Below are 22,315 nucleotides of genomic sequence, written 5' to 3' on the forward strand. Positions count from 1 at the left end.
AATTGTTCAAAGTCTCTAGGCATCAGTTGTCCATTTATGGGAGGTAATTACATCAATTAATATAATAATGATGTCTGCTATTTAGTAAATATTCAGTGTATAAACTGAAAACATGACTACTCATGGTATGGTCAAGGGAAAGGTTTTTCTTGTAACGCACCTGGAAGAGTCCAAACCAGAGAAACAAAGCATAGTAGACCAAACAAGGCCAATAAGAGAAGCAGAAGCAGAGTGGAGGGAGAGGGTAGAGGAGAATAAGAGAGGAAGACAAAGAAAAGACCAACAGCAGGCAAAAGAAAGGGCAAAGATAGAGACCACAAGGGAGCATAGCTGAAATAACAGGGCTCTAAGAAGAATGAGTAGCTGTGTGGAGGGAAGCCTGTGAGCTGGGGAAATTTAGGGTAGAGGGGGAGGCAAGAAGAGTCAAGAGACCAGCATGAACTTGAATTGTATAACAAGTGCTCATGATACTGAGGGAGCCTGGAGACTAGCATGAGCTTTGGTATGCTAATAGGCACCACATGTAACCAAGCACCCCTCTACCAGTGATAAGGAAAATGGCTCCTTTGGTAGAAACAGGTTTTGAAAGTTCCTGAGGAATGCTGGCTTTTGTCTGGCAGATAGAATTGGAGAAGAGGATTTCCTCTGAACTCTACCCACTGCTCCGGCTGCATATGTAGCAGAGGATGGCTTTGTTGGTCACTAATGGGAGGAGAAGCCCTTGGTCCTGCCAAGGCTGGACCCCCTAGTGTAGGGGAATGTCAGGGTGGGCAGGGGCGTGGTTGGAGAGGGGGAACACCCTTAAAGAAGAAGGGGTTGGGATAGGGGGCTTATGAATGGGAAACATTTGAAATGTAAATAAAAATATCCAATTAAAAAAAGAAAATAAGAACAAAGATCAAATATGACAGATTTGTGCAAGCAGAAGATTTTTTTAAATACAGATAGTGGTGCAAATATAGAATTAGGCTGTTTGATTTAATACAGAATAACAAGGTACAAAGAAGAAGGAGGAGGAGGAGGAAGAGGAGGAGGAGGAAAAAGAAGAAGCAGAAGCAGAAGCAGAAGCAGCAGAAGCAGCAGCAGAAGCAGCAGAAGCAGCAGAAGCAGCAGAAGCAGCAGAAGCAGCAGAAGAAGAGGAAGAGGAAGAGGAAGAGGAAGAGGAAGAGGAAGGAGAAGGAGAAGGAGAAGGAGAAGGAGGAGAAGGAGAAGAAGAAGAAGAAGAAGAAGAAGAAGAAGAAGAAGAAGAAGAAGAAGAAGAAGAAGAAGAAGAAGAAGAAGAAGAAGAAGAAGAAGAAGAGGAGGAGGAGGAGGAGGAGGAGGAGGAGGAGGAGGAGGAAGGAGAAGAAGAGGAAGAAGAAGAAGAAGAAGAAGAAGAAGAAGAAGAAGAAGAAGAAGAAGAAGAAGAAGAAGAAGAAGAAGAAGAAGAAGAAGAAGAAGAAGAAGACAAGCATTCAGTGGCATGGGCCGCTGTACTGTTCAAAGTGCCCGAGCTTATACTAACTCTTAAGAGAATGCTTCAGCTGGACCTGACTACCTAAACATGAGAGTGGGGGAAATAGTCTTACCTAGGGAAGAGTACACCCATTGGTTACCGAATACCAATGGTCAACCCTGAAAAACATATACAAGCAATTATATTCAAACTATGAAGGGTGTGTGCGTGCGTGTGTGTGTGTGTGTGTGTGTGTTTGTGTGTGTATGAATATGCATGCAGCTATATATGTATATAACAATGAGTAATAAAAAGGGGACTATTCATTTGAAAGAGAATAAAGAAGGTATATGGGAAGGCTTGCAAGGAAGAAAGGGAAGGAGAAATGAAGTAATTATTTCATAATGTCAAAAAAATTTAAAAAGAATGACTGAGAAGTAGGAAAAGAAAGATTACAAATTAGCTACTATAGTGTAGCTAGTTCGTGACTAGTTCTTTTCTTTTTTAGATTTATTTATTTTACATATGTAAGTATACTTTGCTCTCTTCAGACACATCAGCAGAGGGCATTAGATCTTATTACAGATGGTGTGAACCACCATGTGGTTGCTGAGGATTGAACTCAGGACCTCTAGAAGAGAAGTTAGTGCTCTTAACCACTGAGCCATCTCTCTCCAGCCACAGCTGACAATTCTGTAGCAACATTATACTATCTCGTTCAAATCTCATCCCAACCAAAATATGCTGAGTATGCATAAAGGTAGAACTACAAATAGTTGAAGATAGATTATAGTACATAAGTTTTTTTTTATATAAGGCTTAACAACAAGTAGGTATGGCATTATCTTTAATTATTTCAAACTACCTACAATCCTATAATTCAACTTTATTATATGTGTTGACATATTAACATCCTGAATATTTTCATGTTCCTTTTAGAAAAAGAGTTGAATATGGTGCCAGTGACTGAGCAATCTGAACTACTAAATATATGAAGACTGTTTTTACAACTGCCTCATACAGAATTCCAAAAAATAAATTTTAACACTTCATGTTCTAAGCCCAACTTTACACTAGAAATTCATAGGATATAGAAAGGTAAACAGATATACATCAACTGTTCTAAACCTCAGCCTTATGAATTTTGTTTTGTGGGACTGAGGGAGGAAAAAGCATTTCCCACATTTTTGCAGGGAAATGTGTGATCCTTTAGATGCTGCAATGCCTGAGGCATTTGTTTGGACTCATACTAATAAACTCAGAGTCACCGAATCGTGTGCTGATGTCACGTTACAGGGAAGAAAACCAAAGCATCTTCCCTTGGTGCCTTTTAGCCAAGACCAAGTCCAGATTTGAATTCTTTGCTTTATTCTCTGTGTCTTCTGTCCTCCCTATCTGTCTGTTGTATGATTCTGAATCTTTACCTGCCTGACGGTTTTCATGTCAATCTGTTCTTATGTCTATGTTTGTGTCTGAGTGTATCTTTCTGAGTGTGTTTGCGTCACTGTATATTTATCCCTCACAAAGGGCTTTGACCTATATTTATTGAACATCCTAGAAAATATCACATGAGGGAAGCAATGAGGGATAGTTTACAGACATCTTTAACAGAGTTTAACAAAGAGTTAAGTCACTGACTCCAACAGACCCAGATACCAGACAGCATTACAAATATCGTTAATAAAGCAAAGTCCATATATTGCATCCAACATTCATGAAAGATATTCATTTTATAGGACTTCTTTCAGACTGTATTTGCTGTTATCAGTAAGTAATTATTATAGCACTTACTTATGACTCTGGGTTGGGGCATGAAAGAGTTCATAGATAGCTTTGCCATCGCTCAGGTTGTAAAAGTCGATTACATGGGAAATCCAAGGCAAGTACATTGTTCTCTTAAAGGCAGGCTAAACAAGCCAGCTAAGTAAACAGTAGGATAGCAGTCTATGTGGCCTCAGGGGATATTGTTAACTCTTACTGTAAGGTCCAGCAAAAGTTCGGCCTCTTAGAATGTAAGAGATGTTTTCAACACAATCTTGCCTTGCCACACTTGGGCAAGGTGTACTCACCGAACCACATCTCTAATTTCCTTCTAAAACATGTATTAATATCATTTCACACAGCCAAAGCAAGCCATTTCTAATTGTCATTTCAAGCCGGTGTCACCACTAAAAGGAAGGTTTTGAAATACTATTCCTTACTGTGCAAACACTCAGGCTCTTGGGTAAGTTACTTCGCCTCTCTGCAGTTTCCTGATCCATATAACTACAGCTATAACAACAGTAACCTAATCATAGAGATCTCATGAGGAGTAAATAGTGTAACACATAGGAAGTTTTCAGAACCAGGAGTAGAACATAATAAGAGCAATGTGTAACTGTAATATGATGTGTAACTGTAACTTTAATATTATTATGATAGTCACCATTGCTATTATTAAATATAAGCCTATTGCATCTACTTTATATATTCTAAATTTGAGCATGTGTTTATATTGCACGATAGTCCAGTCGTTATGTGTTAGTGAGCTCTGACAATTATACTTGGCTTTTATTCTTTCTTTTTACATATTTTTGGGAATCTCATACTATGTATTTGATGATGTTTCTGTCCCTCAACTCCTCCCATAACCACTCCCATCTCCCTACCCACCTAATCCCATGTTTTCTCTCTCTCCTTTCTTTCTTTTTTTTTTTATTAACGAGTATTTCTTATATACATTTTGAGTGTTATTCCCTTTCCCGGTTTCCGGGCAAACATCCCCCTAATCCCTCCCCCCTCCCCTTCTTTATGGGTGTTCCCCTCCCCATCCTCCCCCCATTGCCACCCTCCCCCCAACAATCACGTTCACTGGGGGTTCAGTCTTAGCAAGACCCAGGACTTCCCCTTCCACTGGTGCTCTTACTAGGATATTCATTGCTACCTATGAGGTTGGAGCCCAGGGTCAGTCCATGTATAGTCTTTAGGTAGGGGCTTAGTCCCTGGAAGCTCTGGTTGCTTGGCATTGTTGTTCATAAGGGGTCTCGAGCCCCTTCAAGCTCTTCCAGTTCTTTCTCTGATTCCTTCAATGGGGTCTTATTCTCAGTTCAGTGGTTTGCTGCTGGCATTCGCCTCTGTATTTGCTGTATTCTGGCTGTGTCTCTCAGGAGAGATCTACATCCGGCTCCTGTCGGCCTGCACTTCTTTGCTTCATCCATCTTGTCTAATTGGATGGCTGTATATGTATGGGCCACATGTGGGGCAGGCTCTGAATGGGTGTTCCTTCTGTGTCTGTTTTAATCTTTGCCTCTCTATTCCCTGCCAAGGGTATTCTTGTTCCCCTTTTAAAGAAGGAGTGAAGCATTCACATTTTGATCATCCGTCTTGAGTTTCATTTGTTCTAGGCATCTAGGGTAATTCAAGCATTTGGGCTAATAGCCACTTATCAATGAGTACATACCATGTGTGTTTTTCTGTGATTGGGTTACCTCACTCAGGATGATATTTTCCAGTTCCAACCATTTGCCTACGAATTTCATAAAGTCATTGTTTTTGATAGCTGAGTAATATTCCATTGTATAGATGTACCACATTTTCTGTATCCATTCCTCTCTCTCTCCTTTCTAAACCCATCAAGTCCAATTTGTACACTTGATTTTTTACCCTCTTTGCAGCACAATAGGAACTTACTGTGAGATTTAAAAGGCCAATTTAAGGCTCATAATTCTTCCTGTTCAAGAACAAAGAAAATATTTAATTCTTTCTATTCCTAATTAGTGACATTTGTTCAATTTCTTTTCTTTTTTTTTTTTTTTTTTTCGGAGCTGGGGACCGAACCCAGGGCCTTGCGCTTCCTAGGCAAGCACTCTACCACTGAGCTAAATCCCCAACCCCCATTTTGTTCAATTTCTAATGGAAGAAATATAAGACCCAAAAGCTAGAGTGCCTTAAAAATAGAGTTCACTTTAGATCCTTCCAAATTCCTGGAGGGTAAACAAAAGTGCTGGTCCTAATGAGGATAATTACCAGAGCTAATCATAGGACACTACATTTGAAAAACGTTTGTTTTCCAAATATAAAATCCATAGTCTTGATCTTTGATGTTTTTCCATGTAAAAGAAGCACATTAATACTAACAAAGTCAACACTGCTTTAAGAATCAATATTCTTAGTGACGATATATACAGACAACGTAGTTAGTGATGGTAATTTTAGCGTTAACAACACTTGAGGGCAAGGAGTCAGAACCTCCAGCAGGTACCTGCAATTGGGTGGTAAACAAAAGATTGATGTGGAAGAAGAGGTGAGTGGTGGCATCTATACAATTACAAGCCGTTTATAGCCATGCCAGCCCATCCCCAGACACAAGCCATAAGCGCAGATAGCCCCTGGAGGAGTTATTTGTTCTAGGAAAGGTGAAGGAGATCAAAGAACACGGTGCAGTGTTGAGACAGGAGCACCACTGGCCCTTCTCCTTTATGCTCGAACAGGTCCAATGTGAGGCAAAATGCGAGACCTGGCAGTCAGCTTCAGCCTTCCTTTCTAGACCTCCCCCATTTTCCAGAGGCTCATTTACCTCGTCCCCATCCAGCACATGCTTCCTCTCAAAACTTCTTCCCAACGAAATTAAACAAGAACTCCGATCATCATCTGTTCTTTTAACGGATCCATGAATCCTCCAACTGCAAGTAGAACGGTAATTACAAACGACCACAGGGATGGGGGAGCATTCAAAGAAAGCGCAGTGTCAGAGAATGGGCTCAGGGGATCCAGTGTGCGACATGCTTCCTACAGTAAATGATGCATCTCACGCTTACCTGAAAATGGCTAAGAAGTTGGTTTTCTGTATCCTACTACAAATATCTAAGAAGTATGCAAGGTAATTTATATGCTGGCTAGCTCGATTCAGCCATTCTACATTAGTAGAGATATTTCAAATGATTGTTTCATTTCCATAAATATGTTGTTTTATTAGCCAATTAGATAGTAGTTCTTTTTTAATCAGCCATTTAATTCAAAGCAAGCTTTTTTCCAGGCAGTGCAGAGGATATTGGATTGCCTTGCTGAGTTTCTTCTTCATAGCTTCTAGATTTTATAAATCTCTTTGCAAACTACTCCTAAGCCTTTGCAGTCCTTTCCAGCAACTGATCTCTATCTCCCATAGACATCACACCCATCTGCTTTCACATTTATAAAAGAAGAAAGTCAAGCCACAGAGAATGTCTCTCTTCCAGGTCTTGAAAAGCTCTGAGAATCTTCTTGTTCTCTGGTTGATTTTTTTTTAATAAATTGTTTTTACAATTGCTGGTGACACCGTAAATAGTTATCAATAACTTCCATTTCTTTCTTGTGTTTTGAAATTAAAGTCTTACTGTATAGCCTATCATAAGTCTCTATCCTCCCACCTCAAAGACTCAAACCATTAATTTTCTATGAACTTGAAGCCATATCAGTTTGTCAGTATTGGGTTACTATATGACTGATTTGAGAATCCCTGTTATAAATATTATGAATACAGTTTGTTCTTTAAATGGAACAAAATAATTTAATACAATGTGTCCATGAAAATAGAGATGGGGCATTCCCTCAAACCTTGACAAGTTAGCTGCTTACACTTCCAGAGAGAGCTGTGGCTCCTGGGAGGCAGAGGGAGGAAGGAGGAGGGAAGAGGGATGAGGGAGAAGGGAGGAGGAAGATATTGTGAGTGAAAGTAGGCAAGTGGGGTAAATACATACTCAGTACTATATGCCAGCATCTGAAATCGACCTCGTGTGATTAGATTTCATCACTGCTAATGAGACAGTTGCCAAATTATTTCCTTCACATACAATTTCTTTGGAGAACAAGATATGCTGTTTTACACCTAAGAGAAAAGTACGTTAGAACAAAGGAATAGGTCTTATCACTAAAATACATACACAGTTGTCTTCTCTCTCAAAGAGCCAAGATATAAATAAGAAGCATTTGTATACATACTGCATAAATCATGTTCCTCTTACATTGTAAACAAACCACAGAAGGTCAGATCCCGCATGCATGAGTACACCTAATATCAGTATGGCATACTGCTGATTACAAAGATTACTATTGTTATAAACCCACCACGCAGTAATCATTGTTTAAACCTTCATTTCACGAATGAGGAAATTGCTAATGGGAGAGCAAAGGTAGTGGGCTCGCTCTTTCTGCATCCAGATCATATCCTCTTGATGTGAGCATTGCTGGAGGACTGGTCCTGCCGCACTGAGCATGCATGAGGGGCATTCTCTAGTAGGCAATCATCACTGTTGCCTACTACACAGTGACCCCACTCTCGGGTGAGACAACAGCTCAGGGACAACTCCACAGCAGCGTGCTTCCCTCTGATGTGACCTGGCGGCCAGGTTCATTACAAGCACTCACCTGGAAGCCTGCATCCTTTGGCTCAGTCTTTGTGCCTTCGACACTTTTGCTCTCACCACTCAGCCGCAGCTAAGCATGAGTCACATCTGTTCAGGTCCACTCTCCGTGTACCAGCTGTGGATCTTACCCCTCCCTTCCTGTGTGCCTACTGTTCCAACAGTTGACACTGAAGCTCCAGGGCTTTGAGGAGGGCCTGCCAAGGCCAGTGATAGCAGGACTGCAGTGCTTGTAAGAGCATATAAACCAGGTGGTTTTAGACATTCTATCTCATAATTCCTTACTCATCAAATCTCACCCTTCCTACACCCGTGTACCCACTCACATTGCCTCTACCACAGATATGGTAATGTTCCACTCACGTATCCATTCTGAGCAATGTGTAAATCTGAAATTCTAAGAATTGGTTTCTTAAGCATTTCTTAAGCATTTCTAGAGTGCTTAATATATGCTAGACACTGTTCTAGTGTATAGATTACAAATTATAGCCTGTTTGGTCCTCAATGGGGCACACCATCTCTCTCTCTCTCTCTCTCTCTCTCTCTCTCTCTCTCTCTCTCTCTCTCTCTCTCTCTCGGAGGAAATGATGCAGAGAGGTACCCATATAAGATCCCCTATTAAAAAACAGGAGACAGAGATTGGACTCAGTGAATCCACCCTCAGCACCCATGCCTCCTCTACTCACTACAAAGGGATTTCATATGGATGGATGGAAGGAAGACAGATGGTCAGATGGCAGTGTGGGAGAACTCTAGAATAAGTGTCATTAAAAGGATGAACCTGGAGTGATGTGAATATGAGGCAGACCCTCTGGCAAAAAATCAAATAATAAAAAAACATGGGGTTTTCAGGCTTCTCAATTTTCATGGTACCATGTTTTGTTTTGTTTTTTCCCCCAAGCTCTTCACACCAAAAATAGTCAATGTGGAGACATCTCTAGCCTTTGACCTTCCAGCAAAAAAGTATCTGTTTATGATCATATCTGATTGTCAACAAGCAGAAACTTTCATGGATTTACAAACATAGACAATTATCTGATGACGTTTTAATCATCTTTGTTCAATCTAGAACACCCAGACACTTTCCAAGGGTTGGTGAAAAGAAAAAGAAAATACTCAGAAGTTTTATATCTTGAATATCTATGACACCATGGTTTTGGTGGCGTTTTAGAGGTCTGTTTCTGATTTTTCTTAATTTAGTATTCCAGTCATGTGGCTGAGCGTTCTGAATAGCCTGCTCCACAAGCATCTGTGGGGCTTTTGTGTGGCAGCCCTACACACATCTCACTATTATGCACAGATCCTGATTTGCTTTATGATGACTTAGAAAGAAGTGGTAATGTTATGGCTGAAGAATTTGTTATAATATTAGAAATCTGGCTAGCCTCAAAAAAGGCCAATTGTTCGCCACCCTGCGTGGCAGCAGCTCCCTTCGTCCCAGAGTCACTTCTGAAGCATTTGACCATCTGGGTGGGCTCCTGGTAATAATTAAATTGCCATCTTCATTAAGTCCTAGGGGGACCCAGCGGGGAGGTTAGCAACTGCAATGCTTAGAGTAACATTTAACCATCACCCAAGAGGGTGACTTGAAGGGCGCTTTTGTGTTCTGTCCCTGTTCTGGCCTTAAAGCTAAAAACATCAGATGATAAAGCATCCTTTGAAAACTGAATAACTTACTGGGCTTTTGCTTACAGCAGGATGCTATTATTTTTTGACACTTCATTTCCACAATGAGGCAGTAGCGTTGGAACCACATTAAAGTCCACTTCAAATCCCAATAAGAATCAGGATTTGAATTCTTACCCATGAATCTCAGTTTGGGGAGGAAAGAAGGAAAAGATTGGAAAGAAAATAGTATTATGGGGAATACTGGACCCAGGCAAGATCAGTCCTATCAACAATTAGTCACGGACATGGGCTAAGGCAGTCTGTCCTACTCTTTACAATTGGCTACCCAAAGATGCTGAGACAGGGGGATCGCTGTCTCAGTTGAATCCCTTAGCAGAACCACCAGGATCCTACAGGTACTCTAAACCCAAAATAACATAGATGGCCCTGCTTAATCCTGGTGAATCACAATACAAAATGAAATAACTCTGAGAGGGATTTAGGGTGGGTGGGGGGTGTTAAACAGGAGGCTGGGGGATGGGAGTAACCAGTATGCAAGGTGAACCTATGTGAAAATAGAATATAGCAATGGTTTTTAAATACTACAAAGGTGTGCATTAGCGAAACAAAAGCAGTCTCATTTATTTTTTAAAACTAAGAGACCAGATATATTAAGCTGATTTTCTTAAAAATAATAAAGTTAAGGATATGATGCAAATGAATAATAGAAACTTGACACAAGTCCCAGTATTCAAGAAGCTGAGGCAGGAGGATCAAAAGTTTGAGACCAGCTTGAGCTTCCTAGAAAAAGTTTCAAGCCAACTTAGGCTACGGTAAAATCCTTTCTCAAAAAAAAAAAAAATAGATAAAGGAGAAAGAAGAGAGGAAGGGAAGGAAGGAAGCCAAACAAGAGAGCAAAGAAAGAACAAAGAAGCAATGTGTCCCGTCCTTGGAGGTGACTTCGGACGTCACGACAAATTCACACTTCCTGACACAGTTCCTCATCCAAAGTTTCTTCCCTTCACACACCTCAATCACATTATTTGTGTGACTATGAATCGTTGACAATGATCATTCATCATCCAGATAGCTTAAATGTTTTCAGTAGATCCTGTGTAAGACCAATGTTGGAATATGTTTGACATTATATTTATCATAAATGAGGTTCCTTGTATATGAAGATAATGATAAAATTGGTGATATTAAATACAAAATACAAAATATTAAATTACAAAATATTTTCAGGTCAGTAATGTTGGCATATCTTTATCTTCCATGATGTAATGTGGGAATAAATGTAAGAACCAAAAAAAAAAAAAAAAAGAATCCTGAGATGAAAGTCACTTAAAAATTAAATTATATTAAACTTTAAAAAGGCCTCAAGTCGTTTACTGGTGTTACTGGTTTTTAGTGCTTCCTGGAGGCCATGTGCTAAAAGCCTAGCCTCTAATGTACTGCTATTCACAACTATTTGAAGCATGGAAAAATGAGAAGTATCGGGTGTTTTTAAGACATGGAGTGCAGGGCATGTCATCAAAACATATTTTAAACCCTGGCTTCTTCTTTCCCTTTTACATTTCACATGAAAATGATGTTTGTTCTGTGGTAAGCAGAGGCAGCCCAGCCTAAATGTGTATCCATTGACATAGTCACAGCCATGTCAAGGACCAATGCCTCGGAGTTATGAGAAATCAGCAAATCCCACCCCCATCAGACTCAGAGGGATGACAAGCCTTCTTCTGGTCCTTGTGCCAGTATTGGGTGTATGTGCAAACATTAGAAACCTCAGCTTCCTCCTGTATGTTTACAGCCTGAGACTGCTCACCTACAGAGACCAGGCCTTCTGGGACGGCTGATTCCTCTTCCCCTCTGTGCTGTGCACCGTTGGTGCATCTCCATCAGAGAGTGTACAACCCTGAATGCTGTCTTCCCTTTCTGCATTCTCACACTGCACCAGTCGAGTTTCCAGGACCAAGCTATATGGGACATGGTATTGCTCCATTGCCCTTCCTACCACAATGCTCTATCTTACCACAAGCCCCAACAGAGCCAGCCAACATGGGTGAGGCCCTTAAAACTCTGAGCGGAAGTAAACCAATGTTCCCTGTAGATTCGCGATCTCAGGTGCGTACCACAGTAGATGAAGACAGTTACTGAACACATCTACAAATATGGATATTGAAGTTCAGAAGGTTTTAAAAGACCCATTCATGATCACACATGTAGAAAGGGCAGAAGATTCCAGACAGGTAAGCTATTTCTGCAATTCACTTTTATCACTGAAAAGTACTTCAAACTGAGGTCTTGCTTTCTGATTTAAAAGGGCGTTGAGTTCATCGCAAAACCAAAAACGTTTTTAAATGTTTCCTCTGGGCAACCATCTTACTCCATTGGGATGAAATAGCAGAGTTTTGCTCGAGCATTCAACCTGCAGTGCAGTTTCAAAAATCCTCAACTAGCTAAAGTGCTCAGTTGACAAAACTGACCAAACTTATGACACTTTCCATTACTTCTCCTAACTCCTGTGGCCTTCATTGCTAATATTTATCGATGAACCATACAGTGAGTTCCAAAGACTTGGTGACTCATTCCGTACCAAACACTGAAATACAGATCACCATCCCAGCATGCCTGCCGCACCACCTGTATGAACGCCACAAACCTTTCCTGAGGGATCTTATGCTCTTCGGGAATGAACCAATTGTTTCAAATATATCACATTCAGTGGTTGTTGTTTCAAAGAAATTCACCTTTCATCTTTAAAGTTGCCATCACTAGTGTACCTCAAAGAAACCAGTAACTGTGGACATATGCCATGTCTGTGGATTCATCAAACTGGATAATAAATACTGAAAGTGGAATGCATTTAATTTTGGGTTATCTGATCAAGAGTATCAGCAGACACATCTATTCTCCTGTAGACGGTGCCCTTAGGAAAATTACACTCAAGTGTGTAACAAATTTGCCTCCAATCATACCTTGATCAGTATCTTTAGACACTGGCAACAGTGAATCCTCAGCAAAGGGGTGAGGTCTCCTGGCTCCAGCAATCCGGAGTGCCACCTTCCGAGGCTTCAAAGGCTGCTATGTTCTGTTTAGAGTACCTGCCACCCGTACCAAGTGTGGCTTTCTTGAAGCCATCTGCTTTGCTTCTGAAATAGTTGGATTTCCTTACCAGCAAAGCTCGGGTGCTGGTTATCAAAATGGTGATCTAGTTTCGTTGGCTTCATAGATTCAGCTGATAGAATTCCTCATAACGCATTCCAGATTCTTAATCCCACCATAATTGTTGAGGTAAAACCATACTGTAAAATAAAAATCCTCACTATATTTCCTTGTTTTAACTTTCTTCTCTACACAGACCATTCTCATGGGGTGATTTTCTAATGAAAAATAATATATAACAATAGCTTTAATAACACAAAAGATGATTCAGGGCATGGTTCAGTCAATACAGTTCTTTAATGATTCTGATAATTTACCAATCAGTGTTGGTTTTTATGTTTGTTTGTTTGTTTGTTTGTTTGTGTTATTGTTTTGTTTACATACCTGTTACAATCCCAAGGGAGCAGTGTTCACATCAACCACAACTCAATATAAAAAGATCCATCAATCATCCAGATTAAGTCCCCATGATACAGATGTTTTTACAATGGTTGACAATTTCACAGTACATGATTTTATATTTACCCAGTAATTATACTTTATGAGGTATCATTTTACCTCTAATGCTGCTGCTTTCAACACAGCAACTGCTCTCTACACTGTGTGACTAGTCCATATAAGTATATTGTGGTGCCTACCCTGACACCTGCACCTATATTTGTTTGGGTTATATGTGATGGTTTGATGTGATGCTGTTGCCATGCTAGGTATGAGGGCATATCTGCATGTGGGTGGGCCCACCTGGACACCGATAGAGGAATCATGTCTCACTTCCTAAGGCCAGTGGAAGTATGTGTTTTCAAATGGTCTTGGGTGACCTCTGTGAAAGAGTTGGTCAACCTCAGAGGGTTGAGAGCCTCTGATGTGTTGGCACTTAAAATTTCCTTGAACTATTCACATAAACATGTAATATGGAAAGGCCTCCTCTGTCTTGAGGGCACAGTCTTCCAGTATATGAACTTACCACAGATGTCTTAAATAATCCTATGTTGATCAGAAACTAAGCTTTCTGCTGCTCCACCCTTACGAACAACACTATATTGAACAAATCTGTGACTATGTCCCCATACTCCTCTGAGAGAGTGACCTAGCGCAGGTGCTCAGGACACTTGACTGGTCAGAGGAATTGCATATATGTTGTTGTAACAGACACTACAAATCTCATTTTCTGAAAAGCCATCAGTATTCCTCCCAGAGTAGGAGGATATGCATTTTTTTTCAAACCTCTGGCCAAGTCATATGGAAATAACGGACACAAACAAAGTGTGTTGCTCACATGACAGCCAAAAGTAGTGCTGAAGGCCTTAGCCCAGATATCTGTGATTCACAGGAAGAGCAGGCATTTCTCAACTGATGATATGGCATTTGGGTTTCTGTCCTCTGACCTGCTCCTGGCATTTTCCTTTTTATATAGAATGTATTTTTCCCATCAGCATCCCAATATTCTGCATGTCGTAGAGCTTAAGCCTCCAGCTATATAACGAATTACACATGTATACCTTCTCCTAATCCTATTCTTGCCATTTATAACACATTTCTTTGTGGACAAAAATATATAAATTGTATGTGGTAAAATATATGTAAGATTTCAATCTCCCTCAGAATTCCAACAGTATGAAACTTTGAAGAAAACAACCTTCCTCTCCTTGGCCCAGCATCACTTTGTCCACCTCTTATTTGCTTGTTTGAAAACCTGATAGTTTCATTTCATCTGGAAATGGTTTGGCTTTTGGAAATGTTTCTTGAATTATTTTAAAACTCCACTCAGTCTATTGTCTCAGTTCCCACTTTCTGGTCCATCCAGCGGACTTGAATTGGCCCTATAAACTGACTCTCTCCTAATCTACCTTTTATTCCTCTTGTAAATGATTACAGAGGGACTATCAGTCTTGCCTTTCAATATTTCTTCTAGTTTAGAATTCTGACTTTTATTTAACTTTTTTGATGGGTGTTTTGTTCGTTTGCTTTAAGCAGAGTCTCACTGTACAGTCCAGGATGACCTAGAAATCACCGTAGAGCCTGGCTCACTACAAATTCATGAGCTTCCTGCCTGGGATTACATACCAGGCTAAGTCTGAAATTTGTTTTCATACTTTTAATTTCAGATTATCATCTCTCTTTTAAATGCTGTTTTTAAGTTTTTATCTTTTTTATACTTTCTACTTTTTTCAAGTTACTTGTGTCTCAATTTTTTCCTCTAGACTATAATTTTTATATCAGGGGCTCTTATATATCTAGGGATCCTCACTACTCACTCCCTTTAAAGGGGAGGGCTTGCAAATCTGCGCATGCATCTGTGCATGCGGTGTCATTGCAAAGCATTCCAGCTGCACCATTGTCTCACTTCTCCAGGTCTTTTCTGGATTGGGTAATTGCTGACAAATTGCAGCCCTAACCAAGCATGCTGACACCTTCCATGGTGGGGACAGACGGACATGTGTGGGGGTGGGGGAGTGCAACTGTAGGTGAATCGGGGGTTAAAGTCCACTTCACACCCTCTTTTTAATATGGTGCCTCCCTCTCACCTATACTTGGTCCCCATGTCCCATTCCATTATGCATGTCAGGCAACAAGATTTCATCCATTGCTGGAAGGAGACAAAGCATCTTCTTCTGCAGTAGGGCAGGATTAAAGGACCCAAAAACCTCCAACTAATTCATACACAGGAATCAGTTCCCTGTGCCCAGTCTGGACTTCTCTTTCATCCCCAATTCCAATGGCACCTTGTGCTACCAAATATGGAGGCATGACGCTCCCCCGGATGTCTGGCTGAGTCTTCACCTTCTCTGCTGTCAGCTTGCAATTTGGCTCTCTGGTTGCTAGGTCAGTGAACCCTCATCTTCCTACTTCCCAGATCCTCAAATGTTGTTACTGTTGTTTTTCTTCCAGGTCTGTAAGTCTCCTCCGTGTGAGACCACAGCCTCCACAAGTCATTTTCCTGGAATTAAAGCGGGGATTTTTCAAGAGAATGTTGGCTAATGGATATGTCTCATGTGCCCACTTTAGGTAGAAGCTTCTCAGTATTGAATTTAAAGTTCGAATTTAAACATGTTTGCCTGTTTAAACATGGTATCCAATGTTCATGACTGTGATGTGTCTGTACTATCGTCTCACCACCACCACAACATCTACACAGAAGAACAGAACAAAAGTGGAGAAAGACAAAAAGATTAACACCTTAGCAAATTCCTTCGGCATTTCCCTTTATCTCTCATGTTGACATTATTCGGAATCAAGTTTTAGACTTATCATGATACAGTAACTCTGCTTACTGACTGACAGTAAGGATGTCCCTTCATGTCACTCTCTCTTCCTGCCGTGCAACAAATATCTGACTATTCTGTATACTTGCAGAATTGTTATAGGACCCTGTCCTCATGCAGTTGCATAATCATGGTGGAAACAGGCTGAGTGTGTCTCTAAACCAGTTAGGATAGTTATATTCCCTCTCTAAAATGAACCACAGTAAAGGGAGAAGAGTGTTATTTTAAATAATATGGCTTTTTATGGAATTACATCTGTGCAAAGACCTACATTGTGTAACAAGGCAAGCTGTGCATGCTAAGTTGTCAGCTGTGAGCACCACTCTTCCTCGATCCTTCCCTCACTCTGTGTACCTCTGAGCCAGGAAATCCACATTTGCAGGCTTCTTTTTGCTCATGTGACAACACTCGTAAGAGGTAGAATGCAGAAGGAAGAAACAGGCTTGTACCACTGACATCCGCCGACCTTACTCTGTACCCTATCACCCAAAAGAAGGTGGTGGTTTAGAAGGATAGCGTGACCTACAGGAAACCCAGTTAAAGCCACATCTGGTAAAAGCATCTTGTCAGACAAGGGTGCTAGCCTACAAGCTGTCAGCTATGTTCCTAAACACTAGCCAATAAAAGATGTCCCTGCTCTAGTTAGAATATTGTGACTAGACAACAGAATGTGCTCATGAGTTGAGGATAGAAGCCCTTCTCCCCTTAACTTTTTAACACTCATGAGTAGTTCATTGCTCTCTCTATAGCTTTAGAATTGGTAGGACAGTGGGACTCCATGCTGAGGAAGAAGCTGGTTCACCCGGAAAAAGACAAGTATTCCATTACAGAAAATTGCCGCTGGTCACCTGGTCATTTAAGTTACCTCACACCCATCAAGCAATCATCAAAGTACAGTATTAGTCTCCAGACTAATGCATTTTAATTATCAAAGTACATTAGGGACACTACTGAGCAAAGGGACAAAAAACTAGACCCTGGGAGTGTTTGCTAGAGCATGTTCTACTTTATCTATGTGCTATAATAAGGGCAATTTCACCTTGATTTAGAATCTGATCACTCAAACCCTAAAGAAGCAAAACACAATCAAGAGAGCCCAGACATCTCAACAAAGACAGTCCAATCATCTCACCAGAAAAAGATATGTTCACTTGCTGAGCTTCTAGACAAAGGTGAAGAACATAGAGGAAAACAGTTGGACACTCCAATTTCAGCCTCCTGAGCAGGTAACAAAGTAAGAGCAAGAAGAGGTCCAGATTTCCTTTCTATTGTGTTTGGCTGTTAGGATTAAAATGAGAGCTTTTGTTTAAAGTACCATGGCAGAAAATAATGGATGTGGAGAAGGCCATTCTAAAGTATGAAGACAAGAACGATATGATGAGAGAGAGAAAGAGAGTGGGGACAGAGAAGCAGAATCAAAAGGGCACTGTTAGTACCTAGAAAACATGGAGAGACATAAGTAGAGATAGAGACCCCCTTCACAGTGTTACTGATACATCCCCATGAGAACACAGAATGAGACAATGGATTTACCAAGTTAGCAATCACTAAGGACAAACGAAAGGGCCATTTAAATGGAGTGTTTATTTTTAAATATTACTAATTGTAAATACGATTCAATAAATATTGATCCATTAAAAATAAATTAACATGAGTTATATCAAGAATAGAAAGAATAAAGAATATTAATATATTTTCTAGTAATGTTTGTTAAAGATGGAATCATGGGAGATTCTTCTCCGGTTCCAAGAATAATTCAAGATGGGTACCGTGTTACGGATGAATTTCTTCAGCATGAGGATATTGTACTTTAGTAGTCTTTAGGGAATAATGTGGTAAAGAAAAGATAACAATACATGAGAAATAAAGAGCTCTTCAGAGGGAGTCCTGGAGTAGGACAGTCTGGTGCCTAAGTGAAGACATGTTTGGCTTCGAGGCTACTTCCTCACACCCTTTGTAAGAAAAGTCATGAGTGCAGAAGGAGTGGGGGTGGGGGTGAGGGGCAGTCTGGACCATCCAAAGATATCTCTATTCACCTTTTATTTTCAACCACAGTGGACACAAATAAAACACCTAAGCAAGAAGGATGGGTTGAAGAGATCCAAAGTTTACAGAGGATGAAAAACGTTTTAAACACACATCAGCAAAATGGAAAGGAACTTTATCAGGGGTGTATATTAGAACTACTGAGCAATATGTGTGAAATTTTTCACTGTGGCGTCAATCTGGTTGTAAGATGATGTTCACCTTACTGTGTTTTGCTGCTTCAACATGAACATAACGAAATTGGAAAGTTAACTGAGTTTTATTTTGTTTTTCAGAAAGAACATAAAAAGCTTGAATGAAATGGAAGTTCAGATGGTAGAAGAGTGTGACCGCTGCGGTGAGAAGACCGGTGAGCTCTGCACGGCCATCTCAACACAAAGGCGGGAATCAAAACACCAAACACCAAAAGCACCAATGTTAAAAGACACAGGTTAAATATCATGAAAATGCCAAACTCTCAGAGGACACCATCAACAGGAAGGACATGTTTGCAGGCCACATCTAGACTCCTATGAACCCTGTCAACTCAATGACAAATGGCAAACAACTGGATTTTTAAAATGGGCAAAGGACTATAAATAACCATTTTTCACATGGTGGTGATATGCAAATGATATGCAAATGGAAATAGATACACAAAAAGATGATTAACATCATCAGTCATCACCAAAGTGCAAACTAAGACCACGAGAGAACTGCTCAAACACACTTAACTATAACTGTTGCAGAGAAACACACCGGTGTTGTCAAATAGGCAGATAAATTGGCACCAAGATTGTAAATTAATTGGTCACTGCAGAAAGCAATTTGGCAGCTCTTCAAAAGTTGAAACGGAGGCATTTCTGACCCAACCACTCCATTCCTGTATGTATCCAAAAGGGCTTTCAGCAGGCTCTCAAGTACTTGCCAGGTGTTCAAAATGGCATTGCTCACACCATTGTTTAATGGCTGTAGATTTCAAGTATTAATGGGAAGTTTCTGGCTTCATGAAACAGTAATGCAAATAGACTTAACAACACTAAACAATACACTTCAAAGCTAAAATGTAAATTTTACAAAAAGTTAAGAAGGGTTGAAGGCCCATATACTGTTTTAATTCCCCATGTTTAAACTGCTTCCTCATTTCAAGAAGCGTCCTAATAGCAAATGCTTCATTTCAACACACATTTGTTTCCCTTCACTAAGCCCTTTTGCACACTGTATCACTTGAATGAAGAAATGGCATTACTACTGTTGTCATTGCATTAACTTCCCTGAGTTCCCAATACTGAGAATGCTATTGTGCACTCTTCTAGAAAGGAAAAATAAAGACTCTGTGTTCATTTGTCTCTTGGCCAAACCATCCTTTTGTACCTGCATAGGCTCTAACTCATTTCTATCACACATGTGTTGTCTTCTCCGCCACTGTCTCATACCACATATGGGTTCCACAAGGAACCAGGTGCTAATGTCTGTGACCTAGTATCAGTCATGGTGACGATGTTGCACCCAAACTGCCAATTTATTTTTAGGTTAGGGGTGGTAAAAACAGCATTAATTGTTCCATGAATGCTGGAGTAGATCTTTAACTTAACTTTAGGGATCTGTTGGTACAGCAGGGATAATACACCATCCTGAGATCAAAAGCTCAGAAGTAATTCCAACAGTCTCTTTAAGCCATAAATATGTATCTAGCAGAACAGCATCAATTTGGTCCCAGTTCATCTGAGATCATTAAACCAGGCCATATGTAGCTCTTCTGTTGCTTGCCTGTGCCTCTTGGCAATTAAGGAAAACACACTTGACCCTTGAGAGTTTCATTAGGAAAATGTTGCTTCCAGCTGCTACTTGTTGTTGTCAGAACAACCTATCCTATTGGTCTCTCCAGCCAAAACCAGACTACAGAATCACACACACACACACACACACACACACACACACACACACACACACACACACACACAGCGCCACCTCTCTCCGTCTAAGCCAAATTAAACATCACTTTTCCTTACCATGAAGGTTCTACAGTCTTGCTAAGACATAGGAGAGTTAGGCCCTGAATACCTTCATAAAGATCGCATCTGTCAAAATGCATGCATACTTGGAAAGAGTCTCCTCGGTTACCAAACTGGGCCTATAGATCGTTACAATCTAGATTAAGAGATCAGTAGTCAACCCAGGAGGATTGGCTAATATCAGCAGTTAGGGCAAGTCATTATAAAGGCTAAGCCCTTTCAGGATCCCAGCCCTATCTTCCCATCCTCCCATCTCATTATCTCTAACTCCTATCTTTAAAGAGTTTGATAGGTATGAATACAACAATGATTGGCCCCAGTGTTTCTGCCATACTCAGTGTAGGAAACAGTGGCCATGGAGACCCTTGTTAGAAAGCTGGCTGGTGAGTCCTTATCATGTCCCTGAAACACAGAGGCTGCCATCTTCAGAGACTCCGGATTCCTGTATAGACTCAAACTGCTCTACAGTAACACAGTTTAGACTAGCACAAAGGTGAACGCAGGTGTGCCTCTCCTCATTCAGTAAATGAGAACAGCCTGGAATAAGGTCGGCAGTGCCTAAGTTTGTCTCGGAGTTACCACTCTTCCGGGTTATGATAGTCCTACAGGCCGATGAGTTCATTCATGACAGGATTAACTAGGCCTAAGGATTAAGTAGGATTGACTAAGGTCACTTCAGAAAACATGCTTCATCGTGGTGCCATCATCTTACGACCTTCCCATAGGACACCCCACTGGAGAATAGAGTGCCGTGTCATCACAAATCAGAATCTCCTGTCGGACTTTGTTAGTGGGGAGGAAGAGGTGGTGCTTAGGAACTCTTGGAATGAAAAACCAGAGGAAGACAAGAACAGCTATTGCTCAGGGTTTTGACAGTTTCGTGTGTTCGTGTGTGTGTGTGTGTGTGTGTGTGTCTGTGTGTGTGATACATACCAATTGCACTCATCTTCTATCTTCTTACTGCCCCCATGGCTACCAACCTAACACACCCTTCCTCCATACAAGTCCCACTCCCACTTTCATGTCATTTGTGTGTGTGTGTGTGTGTGTGTGTGTGTGTGTGTTGTGTCCCCCTAGTCCCAACCAGGCCCATCCACTTGAGCATGGCCGTTAAGTTCTCAGCAAGAGCTAGGAAGATAACAGCAGCTCTGTGTAAGCCTTGTGTTCCTGGGACTTGGAGTCCTTTTTCTATGAAAACTAATATGTTCACGTTTTCCATTAGGTCACCACCTCCTCTCCAAACAGCTTATGTCTGTGTGTGGCCAACTTTGGCTGAGCAGGACCTCCTGGGTGGGACACACTCTCTCCAGCCATCCCAAGAGAAGGATTAACATAGCCTGCAATAGGGAAGTTGGAGGCACACAGAAATTCCAGTGCCCCTCCCATGACAGCAACTCAGCCTACATGAGGGTACATAAGCTCTGCTGGAGATCATCTTTCAGCAAGAGAACAGGCCCACTGTTGTCCAGAGAACTCCCCACCCCACCCTCTGATTCCAACTCAGTGATTGATTCCAAGAAGGTCTATTAGGATAATGAATATTTCATTGACCCTTCAGTGTGGTACCTTATAAAAAAGAAAACATGCTTTGCCTCCAAAAGTGGAACCAATAAATTTTACATAAGAATTGGCTAGCCACTTATCGCCATGTCTGTTTATTTCCCCTCTGTGATGAGCAGAGTAATACCCCACCCCTAGCCAGAGTGTTCGCTTCTCTCAATACCTGGCATTTATCAATAAGTTTTCATACAAAAGAAAACCTGGATCTTACAGGTGAGGTTACAAGGCTTGGAATGGAGAGATTCTACTGGATTACCAGAGAAGATCAGATGTAATTACAAAAGGGAGGCAAAAAAGTCAAAAGTCAAGAAAAAATGGAGAAGTAACTATGTTTGAACTAAGGTTAAAACAATGAATTATCTAAGACAATGGAAGAAGAAACCGTAAGCCAAGAAGCAAAGACAGTCTCAAGTGACCAGAAAAAGCAAGAAAGCAGATTTCTCAAGAAGTCTCTTGAAGGAATTCAATAACACTGACTCCTTAATTTTAGACCTCTGACCTCCAGAACTCTTGGGGAACATAACTGTATTAGTTTAAGCCAATAAATGTGTGGTGATTTGTTAGAGCAGCATAAGGAAGCTAACACACTCTCTCTTGCTCAACCTAATGGAGCTGACACCAACAAGCTGTTTGGCAGGACCCTCTGCCGCTGGCTTCCACTCTACAAAGCAATGAGAAGCACTGAAAAGACATTTGAAGTCAAGGGCAAGAGAGAAACCTGGGTATTAATGGCCACTTCCCTGCTTGGACAAAGTTTTCATCAGTGACTGCCCTTCATGGTCTCTGTTCCCACACATGCTGTGAACCACCTCTGCCTTGCTCTCCTCCTCCAGCCTGGCATTGACTTCCTGTATCTGCAACTCTTGT

At 40.9% G+C, this 22,315-nt stretch overlaps 2 long non-coding RNA genes across 3 annotated transcripts in view; one reads left to right on the plus strand and one right to left on the minus strand.

Annotated features, from left to right (window-relative positions):
• Positions 1-8,202, minus strand: part of LOC103691451 (uncharacterized) — a 48,383-nt gene extending 40,181 nt beyond the window's left edge. The window contains exons 1-2 of the long non-coding RNA XR_015670626.1: positions 7,817-8,202; positions 7,150-7,277 (exon numbers count right to left, since the gene is read on the minus strand). This is a non-coding gene — a long non-coding RNA (uncharacterized LOC103691451). The remainder of the gene's footprint in view (positions 1-7,149; positions 7,278-7,816) is intronic.
• On the plus strand, positions 6,090-19,222 carry LOC147996061 (uncharacterized). 2 transcript variants are annotated; one of them, XR_015670624.1, is made up of 4 exons: positions 6,090-6,293; positions 15,475-15,591; positions 16,898-17,074; positions 18,170-19,222. It is a non-coding gene; the product is annotated as an uncharacterized LOC147996061 (long non-coding RNA). The 2 variants fall into 2 exon arrangements; XR_015670623.1 differs by lacking the exon at positions 15,475-15,591 and having other exon boundaries at positions 6,101-6,293.
• Positions 19,223-22,315: the final 3,093 nt, after the last annotated feature.

This window comes from Rattus norvegicus, chromosome 2 (genome assembly GCF_021556685.1).
Source record: "Rattus norvegicus strain SHRSP/BbbUtx chromosome 2, alternate assembly SHRSP_T2T, whole genome shotgun sequence".
Classification (NCBI taxonomy): domain Eukaryota; kingdom Metazoa; phylum Chordata; class Mammalia; order Rodentia; family Muridae; genus Rattus; species Rattus norvegicus.